The following is a 13,683-nucleotide window of genomic DNA, read 5'->3' as shown; positions in this document are numbered from 1 at the left end:
TTTTGTTCCATAGAATATTTCAAAATAAAAGTACTAAGTGTATCCCTCATGTCTACATCAGTAATATACCCACATGTAGCACTTCGCACGGATATGATTTGTGTGTTTGATATTAGAATATTTATCTCTGGATTTCGAGATAGCACTGTGCCATATATTTCTATAAAAACTTCCAGCAAAGCAACCATCTTTGCATTGTCATGGGAGCGATTAACAATATAAGTTCCAGTCTTCTTGTCAAACTTTGACTCGACATCCAATTCACATCCAAAGAACTTTGTCGTGTAAGAAGGTTGCCTTCCAAGATTTTTTTCCAAATCTACCATATTAACATTATTGTTCTCCATTCCATTGCCTCATATTTCTATTTTCATAAAAAATTTCGACATCTTGTAACTGTAGAAAGCATCATCACAGTTGCTCGCACCAACGTTTTGGAGAGCCATTAAGCTTGCTATCATTCTTGGGAAGAGGGCATGTTTTCCCATATGATGCTAATTGTTGTATTCTTGATTCTTGATTATGTTTTCCCTCCTCAACGACTTCTTATCTTTTCCTCCCTTATTTTGTTCTAGAGGATATTTCAAAATAAAAGTAGTCAACTTATCCCTCATCTCTACATCAGTAATATATCCACATGCAACACATCACAAGGATAACATTTGTGTGTTTGATATTAGAATATTTGTCTCTAGAAAATCTATATTTACTTGTATAGGTTGAGTTTTAGAAACAAAAGAGATGGAGAAATAGGCTGACATGCTGTCAGAATGAGAACTGAAGTCTCCTTATGTATTTTGTTATAATCTTGTCCTATTTAGTTAGTCTTGAAGGAGTTATCAACAAATCTTGTGTAGTTTATGCATATCTATATTGTAAAGGATTGGTCCTCTGATATAATATAAATAATAAAATTGGGGGGTTCTATATATATGTGTTCATGATTGACTGATAATTTGTGGTGTAGCTTTTTAAAATTTTCTAAAAATTCACATTAATTATGTGTTATGTATCTATTGAAAATTATTTTAGGATCTGTGAAACATTATAATATTGATGTGTAATTTACTTATTGAAATGAATCCTATCATTCTCTAAATTCCCCTCATATCACTTTAAATTGTTAGTGTGCTTCGGGTGAGACCATCCACCCTAACAAAAGATTGAAATTTTCAATGTTGCACTAGACTATGATGAACTCTTTTGCTGGCACTTTGTGGTTGAACCCTTTATCAATAATAAAAATTTTATGTCAACAAGTTGCACCTTCCATCACAAAAACCAACATTCTTAGCAAACATAAAAATAATTAGATCCATCAAACAAGATGATCTATGGGTTGTTGGTCAATATTTTCACCTGATCAAGTCTCTAGATGAGAATAAGGGAGCGGTAAGGATGCTTGATTAAGAGGTGTGCTAGTTTGACGAGTGAATTTATGATATTTATGTAGCATATGTCAACCCCATTAATGGGGTATATGCTTGGAATAATTGGCTAGAGATCTATTTTTTGAATCATCAATTGTCCCAAGTTAAGGATTTGATAATTGGTGAATTTCCTTGAAACTGTATTTGAGGGTGGGCTCCCATAACTACTCCTTTAGATTCAAGAGTTTCTGGCTCCAACATATGGGCTTTTTGGAAAAATACAAAATATCGTAGGATTATTTGCAAGTTGATGGGGTAAATCACATGCATACCTTCCAATTGAAACTCAAATAATTAAATTTAAATATCAAATAGGAATAGGAATGAGGTTGGCCATATCCCTAGTAAGAAGCATAACCTGGTGGGCCACATGTAGTAGATTCAACAATCGATAATCATAAACAGTCTATTAGATGACTTGATAAGGGAGGAATCGCCTCTTATTAATCAACTAGATCAAGTGAGGAAGTAAGATTAAAACCTATGGAAGAAAATATCCATGTACAATGGCTGAAAGAAGGAAAATGAAACTCTAAATTTTTTCACAAGCCCATGATCAAACGCTTCCATAATCATATGATGTTCTCTCCTTCCTGCGAAGACGACCAATGTATAGTTTAACATGAGGAGTTGGAGAAATAAATAGTTTCATATTACTATTCCTTTCTCATGGATCCAATTTTGAACAAAGTATTTTATTTCAATGTATCATGATGAATATCCATAATCTCATACTCTTGGAACAAAATTAGGGCATGATAACAGAAGTCTTGTTCATTGAAGTGGAAGAAGTAGTGATGGAAATTCCCAAGAATAAAGGCCCTTGTCCTAATGGATTTACCACTAACTTATTTCAGGCATACTTCCCTTTCATTTGTACTAAATTTCATGCAGTCGTGGAAAAATATCATTGGTATCAATATATATGAACTCTTATTAATTCCACCTTTATTATATTAATTACTTGGGTAGGTAGGTCTGATGATCCTAGCAGTATCTTCCTAATTACACTTTGTAATGTGATATATACAATCATATCATATGTAATTGTAAATCACCTTAAACCACTCTTAAATAACATCATCTTTCTCAAATAGACTTGTTTTGTAGAGGGATAGAAAATTCTTAATGGGACTGTCATAGCTCATGAGGTAATTGAATCTTTGAAAAAATATAAATGGGTCAATAGGCTAATAAAACTAGGCCTCTCTAAAGCCTACAATTAGTTAAACTAGAATTATCTTTTATCTAACCTCCAAGCCTTTGGTTTCTCTCTCTAATGGTTTGAATGGATCCATTCCATAATTTCTACACCCTTTTATTTTTCCCACTTGAACGACTCTCCTACCTTGACATTTATTCCCTCTAGGGGTGTTTTCCGAAGAAACCATATTTCCCATTTTAATTTCATCTTATATGTATAAGGGTTGGATATATATCTTGAATATATTAGGCATCATGATTATATTATTCTCTTTGCATCATTGATGGTAAATTAATCCTTGGATTCGAAATATATCCTTAACAATTTTATGTAGGCCTCTAAAACCTTCATAAATGGGGAAAATCCAATGTGACAGTGTAGTGACACTTAGCCTTCCTCTTGGAATTCAAAATTAGCACTGTCATGTCGAAATATTTGGGAGCACCTACGGTGGATACCTCCCTATGGTCAATATTCCTCAGAGGATATATAACAAGCCAAACAACTGGGCCTTTCAATATCTTAATTTGGTTGGCTACCTCTTTCTTCTCAATTTTTTGTTGCAAGCTCTCCTTATCTACCAGCTATTAGCTTTAACTACTATTAAAGTAATTTTTAAATCCATGACTTCCCTCTATGGAGACTTAATTTTGTGAAAAGGAAAGAAGGAAAATAAGCGGTGATTAATTTCCTAGGACAAGTTATGTCTTCGTAAATTGATAATGGCATTGGTCTTGAGGAATATAGATATCCTAAATAAACCATTGGGATCAAGATTATGTTGCCATTATTTTCCAGGTGAAGTGTCTCTCTAGAAACAAATATGGGATGGGAAATGTGCTCACTCTACCTCCCAAATGGAGAAATTGAGATCATATGACTATCCTCTTATGCCTTCCATTAGGAATCTAGCTCTACCTAACCAGAACTTGATTCGAAGCCAAGAGTTTTTGGAAGATCTGGAAGGATCTGTGGAAACAAATGTTAGTCCTGGGATATCAAGTCGATCTAAGCAAGTTCGAAATATTCACCTCAGGCCACTAGTGTTTTATTGTTTCCAACTTCAAGAAACCAATTCAATTTCTTTGGATATCAAGAGAATGAAATCAGTAGAAGATTGGCCAACACATCCAACTCTTTCATCCTGACCAACTCTAGCTAAGGAGCTTAAAAACCAATAAATATCCTTCTCCCGAGATTACAAGAAACTTGGGTGGGTATTTAACCAAAGTAATTTTCACATTCAAGGAAGATTATTCTCTTCTAGCTGGTCATCAAGACATCCACCAAGAGCTTATTTGGAGGAAAATATGGTTGAATGGTCTATGGCCCAAGGTTTTTCATTTCCTTTGGCTAGTGGGACAGTGCAATATTCTCACTTGGGATCAAATAAAGAGGAATGGTTTTCTAGGACCTTCACTTTTTCCTCTATGCTGGAATCAAGAGGATTCAATGGGACATCTACTAAATTTGTTTTCGTTTGTTGATAACCTATGGAGAAATATATTTTCACCTTTAAGATATTCGAATTGCTACTTCAATAGTGTAGTGGAAACATTGGAGCTATGGAGACACAAGTTACTTAAAATTCTAATGGTTATCAAAGCCTAGAATTTTCCTCAGGGTTTATTAAGTGGGCCCTATGCAAAGCACAAAACTTGACAGTATTTAAGAAGAAAATCATCGATGCAGACTCATATTTCTCTTAGTTAAAAAAAACATTCAACAAACTATACTCTATGCATCATGGTCTCAAGAATATTGGAAAATGAATGAGCATGAAACTAAGATCCTAATTCATTTGGACACTTCTCCATCTATGACATATTCTATGACTCCTAAGAAGCCCTCTCCTAGAGCTTCCTCCAGCTTCTTTTGTCCTCATCATTTTGGTTTATTTAAGTTAAATTTTGATGGCACCTCTAAATGAAATCTCGGTGTGGAAAGTTACAGTGTCATCTTTTGTGATTAGGAAAACTAGGTATCAAATATTTTGCAGATAATTATGGATATACTAACAATAATACATTAGGATTCCTAGTTGTTGAAAGGGGGATGATTGTGGAAATTGAAGAGGGGTATTCAAAACATCCACTTAATGGGGATTAACAATTAGTAATTGAAACTACCAGGAAAATCCTAAATGGAACCCCTATTGAGAAATTGTCTAGCAGTTGGAAACTAGAAAATATTAAATCTTGTATCGATACATTACTTAGAGTTGTTCATTATGTTATTGCTTCGCATTTGAGGTGATTGGGTAATAAGGTAGCTAACTTCCAAGCTAACTTGGGGTGTCTAGACGATAATACTTACTTAAATTTATTATGGTCTCATGAGGATATCCCTAGTTGGAAAGCTCGTACAAAATCTCTCTTGGAGGCTAACAAATGACCCCTAATCGAGGTGAATAAAAACATTTTAATGGAGGTTGGGAGGGGAACCCACCACCCTTCCACTCCCACTCCAATAAAGAGGATGGGTGCCATGTCTTTCCCCTCCCATGCATCAAGCATGAAAAGACTTATTTCATTAATCATGACAGTTTGTCTCCGACAGGCCCTTGTCTTACTATGTTTCTGGGAATTCTTTGGAATTTATGCTTGGTATGCTTTCCACCCGTGACAATGGTGGGATTATGTTTTCACTCTCCTAACACAAAGGAACCTACAACTAGTGGAAAGTTGGGAGAGGTATGGATTGATTGTTTGTCCTCCATTGTGTAGGGGTCACGTGCCTTTGTTGTAGCAGTGGTAGTGACGCAGACTGCATGCAAGATAATTTTCTATCAAGACTTGTGTATCAATTTATATATTAGTGGTTTTAGCTAGTGGTGCAACATAAAGGCCTGGAGCTAGTGCATTCCTATGAGATGAGATTTCCTAAAGAATACATAATCTAAAGTTATATATCATTGGCTTTGTTTCCGAGTGGTATGAGCTTGACACTCTATTTTCTCCACCAAGTTTTGGAAGTAGCTTCAAGGTACTAATTCCCGTCTCACTCTTTGATTTGTTTTATCTATTATATTTATGTGTCGGGTTAATTTCCAACTATTTTCTTTTATTCATATTGGAGTTTCTATGGCTTTTTTGTTTTAAGTTGCCTTAGTTTTTGGAGGTTCTTGTGTCACAGTCATTCTTGGTTATACTCTCCTTTATTTATGCATTGGTATGTCACAATTTTGAGGGTTCCTTAATGTTTAGCTTGGACATTTCATTCGCCTACCATCTTGTAGTAGTCTCGTTCTCTAAGGTTCAAGCATGAAGATGGTTTCTTAAGTTGGGCATGTTTTGGGATTCCTGTTATAACTATAATGGTTGGATCTTAGGTTATTGTTACGTAGTTGGATATAATTTTCTTCTAATGGGTTGGTCGCGACATTTTTCTTTCATTTGCTTCGACCTTAATTGGTCCTTAACACATCGTCAAAGGATGTGAAACCATAGGGGCTGTGGCAGTGGTGATTAGCAAGGTCGACCACATGCCTAGACCTAGGTTCAAGAAGTGAATACTATTTTTTATTTAGGGACTTCTCTTATCATTAGGGATGAGACTCATAAATTGGAAACTTATGTTGTTAATGATCGCAAAAAATATTGAGATTCATAAATTTTTGAGGAAGTATCCATTTAGAATGCTAACCATGGATATATCGAGAGGAGATACAGCCAATACCTACATTCAATTACCCTCTACTAGTAGATGAGGACTTGTTTATGTAGAGTCTTGAAAGAAAATAATAAAGATGGGAACGACATTGTTTATTCCTTGAATGAGATTGAGAGGGTGTAGCGTGACCAACGGTCTTGTTTGGGGAGATTGGATGCTCACCTCACTTACCTAGAAATCCACCTCAAATGTGAGCTCAAGACTTCTGTGCCAACTGGTTTAACTATAAAGGATCTCGCTCTTAAGACTTCTTCTAACTCTTGGTTTCTGACTAGTTTTCTTTACAGTTATTTTATTTATCATGTAGCCTGACATTGAATTGGTATTGTTATGTTCACATGTACTAGAAATAAACACTCCATAATCATAAAAAGAAAAATCTATAATTATAACTAATCTAGCCACATACTTTTATTTCTCTCCAGCAAGATGACTCATCATATTAGTTATAAACTGATTCACATTTCTTTCCCGTTAGTTATGATTCTCTCTACTGTAAATCATCTGCAGGTGAGGATGTTTTTTAAGATCCAAATGAATAATTAAAGTAATTTTATAACCATTTATTGACTTTTAGCCGTTTCAAGTAAATTAAGATAAATAATATTTTTTTTTATGAACACCAAAGGTAAATGTGTGGGCCTAGGAATAGGAATATTACAATTATATATATATATATATATATATATATATATATATATATATATATATATATATAAAGGATGTGAAGGGTTTTTCCAGGGTTAGGGTTTGATAATGAAGAATTTGGGCATCCATTAATTCTCTTTTTGCAACTTGTCTTTAGTTAGATTATGTATTAGATTTGGTAAATACTTTCTCAATTGAATTCGATCCATCTAATGATACCCATGTGCGGGGGGCATGAGCCCCTACTATAGAAAAACAATTATTGGAGAAAACTAGGCAAATGTTGGAGTTTTCGGACCTAATAATGTAGCAAGGAATAATCGAGAGAGCGTTATAATGAGCTTAATTGAAGTCATGTTTTAAGAATAAATTCTTTCCTTTAGCTGCAATAAATCATAAATATGAGGTTTGACCCAAGCAATTGGAAGGTTACATAGAATATATGAAAGATAATTCCATCATTTGTAAATTTATTAGCATATAGCCCAAGGAGGAAGAATTGTAGAAATGGATCAAAGTCAAATGTAAACCAAAAGGATAGATTGATCTAGAAGTAGGAGTCAAAGGGTTATTTATGGCTATTTTTTCTAGTTTGAAAGATCAATCTTGGGTGTTTGGAAATGACCCCTATTTCTTTAATAACATAGGTCTCTTAATATTTTGGGTGAATAGATACAACCTAGTAAAAGAGGAGTTTTTGGTGGTTCCTCTTATGGTGAGAATATTTTCTCTACCAAAATAATTTACGACAAAAAGATTCTCAAAGGCATCCGAAATTCTACTAAGTCCTTTTTTACGATTTTTAAAGTTACAAGGTATAGGTGGTATACTTCATATGCCACAATTTGTGTTACATGAATATATCACATCCTCTTTTGTAATCTATTGAGATTTTTTATCATTATGATATTTGGTTTTAGCCCTTATACTATGAGCATGTTCCCTTCGAGTGCTCACAAGGCCCCGAGTATGGTAATTTATTCAAAGATTATCCTATTTTCTAGGTAAACCTCCAAATGGAAAGTCAAATGGATAGTCTAGATGGGTTCCAAATTGTAGTTGGTATAATAAGCAACCCTAGAAATTAGCTTGTTCCCATGAGCGCTAACCACGTCTCAGCTAAAAAAATGTATGCGACATTTTCAAACTAGAAAGAGGATATAGAGCTACCGAAATATATTATGAATCTAGACTCAAACATAGAGGAACCATAGAACAAAGTTATTCCAAAACATAAATCCCGCGAAAACACTCTTAAAGCCCCAATCATGTGGTAGACCTCTGTGCCAAAAGAGGTGGCTACCGATGTCGAGGAGGAAGCTAAAACTTTGAGAAATAGTGAACAAGTTTTGGAAAGTATACTGAAGGAATGGCATAAAAAATACCCTTCTACCATTCCAGATCTATAGATAACACAATATCAACAAACCTATATGAGATTGAAGAACTAGAATAAGGAAAATTGTGGAGAGTGTAAATTTTCAACCAAGGGAGTTGGACTTCACGCTCAAACTTTTTAGGTTAAAGGGAATTGCAAAAGGAACTCAACCAAAGGGCCCATGGTGGACCCAACCATCAATATAGGAAGTCTAAGAATATTTAGTGAATTTCAGTCCACTAATAGTGTTACCAGACTTGTTTTCCTACAAACATATTAGTAAATGAAGTTTATTTCTAGAAATAGACACAACCTCAAAAGCCATGGGAATCAAAGATATATTAGAGAGATAATTGAAAAGGAAAAACCCTCTATGTTCATTCTTCAAGAAATAAAAATCTCTTGTGAGAACGTTTAGACAATAGTTGATAGATGTTGGAAGGGGTGTTATAAAATTGTATTAGATGGCAAAGGGAGCACTGATTACAATGCTACTCTTCTGAACTCCCTCAAAGTCTCATTTCAGGACCAGGTTGCATTACCTTGTATCTTCTTAAGTGGGTTTCACTATGTAGGAGAAAAATACTTGAGTTGTTTAATACTTGTTTATGTGCCATGTTGGGTCCTTCATTTTTGTGAAGGATTTTGATCAAATTTTCCAAGAAGAAAGCCACAGAGACAAGAAACACAGGAAAAAAAGTAAATGGTCAATTAAACCAAAAAGTGGAAAGCATAATGAATAAAGTGGAAAGTGATGAAATTTATAGTTACATCGGGACTCTCCAAGGCTACATAAGAAGTATTCGAGAGTTGAATTTGAAAGAATCAAGAGAAAGTTAGACCAATAAGTTATATTTTTTCAACGAGGTTAAGTTAGACCACATCAAGTGAGCACAGATGAGATCAACAGAGAAAATGTATATATACTTGTACAGGTTGAGTTGTAGAAACAAAAGAGATGGATAACTAGGATGACATGCTCTCAGAATGAGAACTGAAGTCTCCTTATGTATTTTGTTATAATCTTGTCCTATTTAGTTAGTCTTGAAGGAGTTATGTTGGGTCCCTATAATACTAGTGATTACCCCATTACTATTGGAGTTATACCCCTTATTTATATTGTTGTGCCCCTATTACCCCCATATTGTTATTTCTGTGCCCCATAGAATCCCTCTATTGTTATTTTTGTGGCTTTATATTATTATTGTTAGGTCGGCCGGATTATATTGTGACTCCTTAGACTCCTATATATATAAAGGAGGTTTTCTCATTTGTATCATCCAATAATTGTTCATTTATGTAATGTAAACGAGGTTGCCCCCTCGTAGAGGCTGAATTCTAAGGCGTTGATCTATCTTTTCTATCTTTTCTTGAGCTGGTTTCATAACATTTGGTATCAGAGCTTTGGATTCTAGGGTTTCGCTACTCCAAACAGGTCATCGTGGCCTTTTCGCTATAACTTTTTTCCTGTGATGTTTCAGAAGTCGCAAAAAAAACCCATTTGAGAAGAACTCGTGTTGAACCGTGGGTCTGAATTTCAGAACTTTTCGCGCTATATTTGATCAGATATGATCTGAGGAAGTTGGTCTTTTTGCAGACTCCTGAATTACATTCAAAATAGGTGACCTGGGGAAAATCATCATAACTTTCTCTCTGGGAATCAGATTGAAATTTCGTAAGAAGGTACAGAAAGAGGATGGACTGTATTTTCTTGTATATCTTTGTCAGAACCAAAGATCGAAAATTGTACACGTGGAACTTCATACAAGTTCGCTCTTCTGGAAAGGTCTATAATCAGGTCAACTTGGGAGATTGTGCATAACTCTTTCTTGGAGAATCCAATTTGGATCAGACTGGTGGCATTGGAAAGAGGACACAGAGAGCTACTACAAGTCACAAATTCAGAACTAGATGATTGGAAAGTACAGAGATACATCAGAGGCAATATCAAGCTCCTACAAAGTGAAAAAAAGTGTGTAGATTTTTTTAAATTTTTGCTTAAGCTTGGTTTGAAAATTTATTTTGAAGGAATTCAAAGGGCATAATAGAGCATTATTATTGGTAATTGATGCCCCAAGGAAAGAAAATGCAAACACCTAGTAAGGAACCTGAAAGCTCTAGCATGACTCATGAAGAAGAGGAAGAAATGCTACATGATATATCAAAATTACAAGAACAAGTGCAACAAATGTCACGCTCACAAAAGTTAACAGAAGCTAAGATAAATGGCGTGGAAGCTAAGATGAATGGCATGGAAGCTAAGATGGACAATTTGAAGATAGATTTGAACACAAATTTGAAGACAGGCATGGCAGATTTGAAGACAGATTTGACAAATTTTCTACAAGAAATACTTACTAATGGTGAAAAGGTAGTAAAGGAAACTCATGATGAGAACAAAAGAAATGTTAATCATGATTCGATAGATGCTAATGTTGGATCGAAGAATCACCATATTCCAAAAATCGATATGAGGAAGTTTGATGGCAAGGATCCCGCCACATGGATATTACAGATGGAGCAATTCTTCGATCTCAATAATGTGCAAAATGCACAAAAGGTACGTATGGCAACTGTATATTTGGAACCAAATCAGTTTGTATGGTATCAATGGCTTTGTTCTCGTAAACAATTTATCACTTGGGCAATTTTTACGGAAGAATTGATAGCACATTATGAGGATACAAAAAGCAACACTTTTTTTAGCCAATTGATAAGTCTCAAACAAAAGGGTTCAATAATGGAGCACATTGAGGAGTTCCAAAAATTGAACATAAGGGTAAAAGATATTCCAGAGGAGCATAGGATTGATGTGTTCATAGGGTCTTTAAAGGATAATATCCAACATGATGTTCGCCTTTGGGAACCTGATTCATTAGAGAAGGCATTCAGGTTAGCAAGAAAAATGGAAAGCAAAATTATGGCAACTAGGAAGCATACCATTCACAACTATAAAGAAAGAAGTGTTGTTGCCCCTAGTCTTCCACAACCTACAAGGTTGACACCACAAAAATTGGAAGAAAAAAGAGCAAAATGGCTTTGTTACAATTTTGATAGCAAATACACAAAAGGTCATAAGTGTGCTGAGAAAAAATTATTCTACATAGATTGTGAAGAGGAAGAAGAAAAGGAGCAAGAAAGGTCAAAAGAAGAGGATATACTCCAGGAACAAAGCCTAGATGAAGAACAAATAAATCCGACCATATCTTGTAATGCATTGGTGGGAATTACCACTCCCCAAACCATCAAGATAGAAGGACAAATCAAGAAGAAAAAGGTAATAGTGTTGATTGATTCAGGAAGCACCCACAATTTTATTCATTGTAGGGTAGCAAAAGAATTGAATTGCTTCCTATATCCAGCACCAGAGTGTCAAGTGATGATTGCAAATGGAGGAACAATAAATTGCTTTGGAAAGTGCCATAATATCAAGCTATCCATGGGAGAATATGTATTGACTAGCCCAATGCTTTCCATTCCAATGGGAGGTGTTGATGTTGTACTAGGAGTCCAATGGCTACAATCCTTGGGTACAATAGCTTTTAATTTTCAAGAACTTTTCATCAAATTTTCTACGGAAGGAAAGGAAGTTGAATTAAGGGGTATTGCAGGGAAACCAGGAAAGATAATCAGCTCTAATGGCATGACAAAGCTTCTAAAAAAGGAGCAAAGAGGTGTAATTGCACAATTATGTTCGCTAGATGTTTCCACATTGGAATCATCTATTTCTCCAGATCTCCAAAAAGTCCTGGACAATCATTCCAAGGTATTTGAGACTCCAAAAGGTCTCCCACCTATGCGTGATCATGATCATGCTATTCATCTGATTCCAGGAAGTGTTCCTCCAAACATCAGGCCGTACAGATATCCCTATGTCCAAAAAAGTGAAATTGAACGTATGGTTGCAGAAATGCTAGAGGCTGGTATAATTCAACCGAGTCAAAGTTCTTTCTCAGCTCCAGTAGTATTGGTGCACAAGAAGGATGGATCATGGCGCATGTGTCCGGATTATAGGGAGCTCAACAAGCTCACTATTAAAGATAAGTTCCCCATTCCTGTCATTGATGAATTACTGGATGAATTGCATGGATCAATTTACTTCACCAAGTTGGATCTTCGTTCGGGATATCATCAAATCAGAATGAAGATTGAAGACATTCCGAAAACGGAATTTAGAACTCATGAGGGTCATTATGAATTTTTGGTCATGCCTTTTGGCCTTACCAATGCACCTTCAACATTTCAAGGTTTGATGAATTCAATTTTCAAACCATTCCTTAGAAAATTTGTGTTAGTATTTTTTGATGATATACTAATCTACAGCAAGTCTTGGAAGGATCATGTTGAACATGTTGACAGGGTGCTACAACTATTGGAGGAGAAACAATTATATGCAAAAAGATCCAAATGTTTCTTTGGAGTCCAGGAGGTGGAATATTTGGGTCATATTGTATCTCATGAAGGAGTTAAGGTAGACCCTAGCAAAATTAAAGCCATTAAGGAATGGAAAATCCCCACATCCATAAAGCATCTGCGAGGATTTCTTGGGTTGACAGGGTATTATCGCAAGTTTGTTAAGAATTATGGGAGAATAGCAGCACCTCTAACAACATTATTGAAGAAAGATTCATTTTCATGGACTCCGGAAGCAACAAAGGCCTTTGAACATCTTAAAGAGGCAATGTGCCAAGCACCGGTCTTAGCTACACCGGACTTCACAAAAACCTTTATTGTGGAATGTGATGCTTCAGGAAATGGAATTGGTGTTGTTCTAATGCAAGATGAAAGACCCATTGCTTTTGAAAGTCGTCCAATCAAGGGAAAGTTTTTAAGCAAAGCTATTTATGAGAAGGAAATGTTGGCAATACTCCATGCACTTAAGAAATGGCGACCCTACCTAATGGGAAGACACTTCAAGGTAAAAACGGATCATGATAGCCTTAAATACTTTTTAGAACAAAGATTATCCTCTGAAGAGCAACAAAAGTGGGTCACAAAGATGTTGGGTTATGACTTTGAAATCATCTACAAAAAAGGAAAGCAAAATGTGGTGGCAGATGCACTCTCAAGAAAGGATGAGGATGTGGAAGCATTGTTGTGTGCCATTTCTATTATCCAACCAGATTGGATAAACGAAGCAAGGGAGGAATGGAAGAATGACGAAGAAGTGTGGGCACTTATTCGAAAGCTACAACAAGATTCCAGTACTTCTGATACATTTAGTTGGAAAATGATTCGTTATGGTACAAAGATCGCTTATACCTCTGTAAGAATTCCCAGCTAAAACAAAAGATTCTTATGGAATTGCACACTTCTCCCTTAGGAGGGCACTCAGGATTTTTAAAAACTTA

The sequence above is a fragment of the Pinus tabuliformis genome, chromosome 4_2, assembly GCF_031772625.1.
Source record: "Pinus tabuliformis cultivar Carrire ecotype Pingquan chromosome 4_2, CPIR1, whole genome shotgun sequence".
In the NCBI taxonomy this organism is placed as follows: Eukaryota; Viridiplantae; Streptophyta; class Pinopsida; order Pinales; family Pinaceae; genus Pinus; species Pinus tabuliformis.
Note: the sequence above shows the minus strand (reverse complement) of the source record.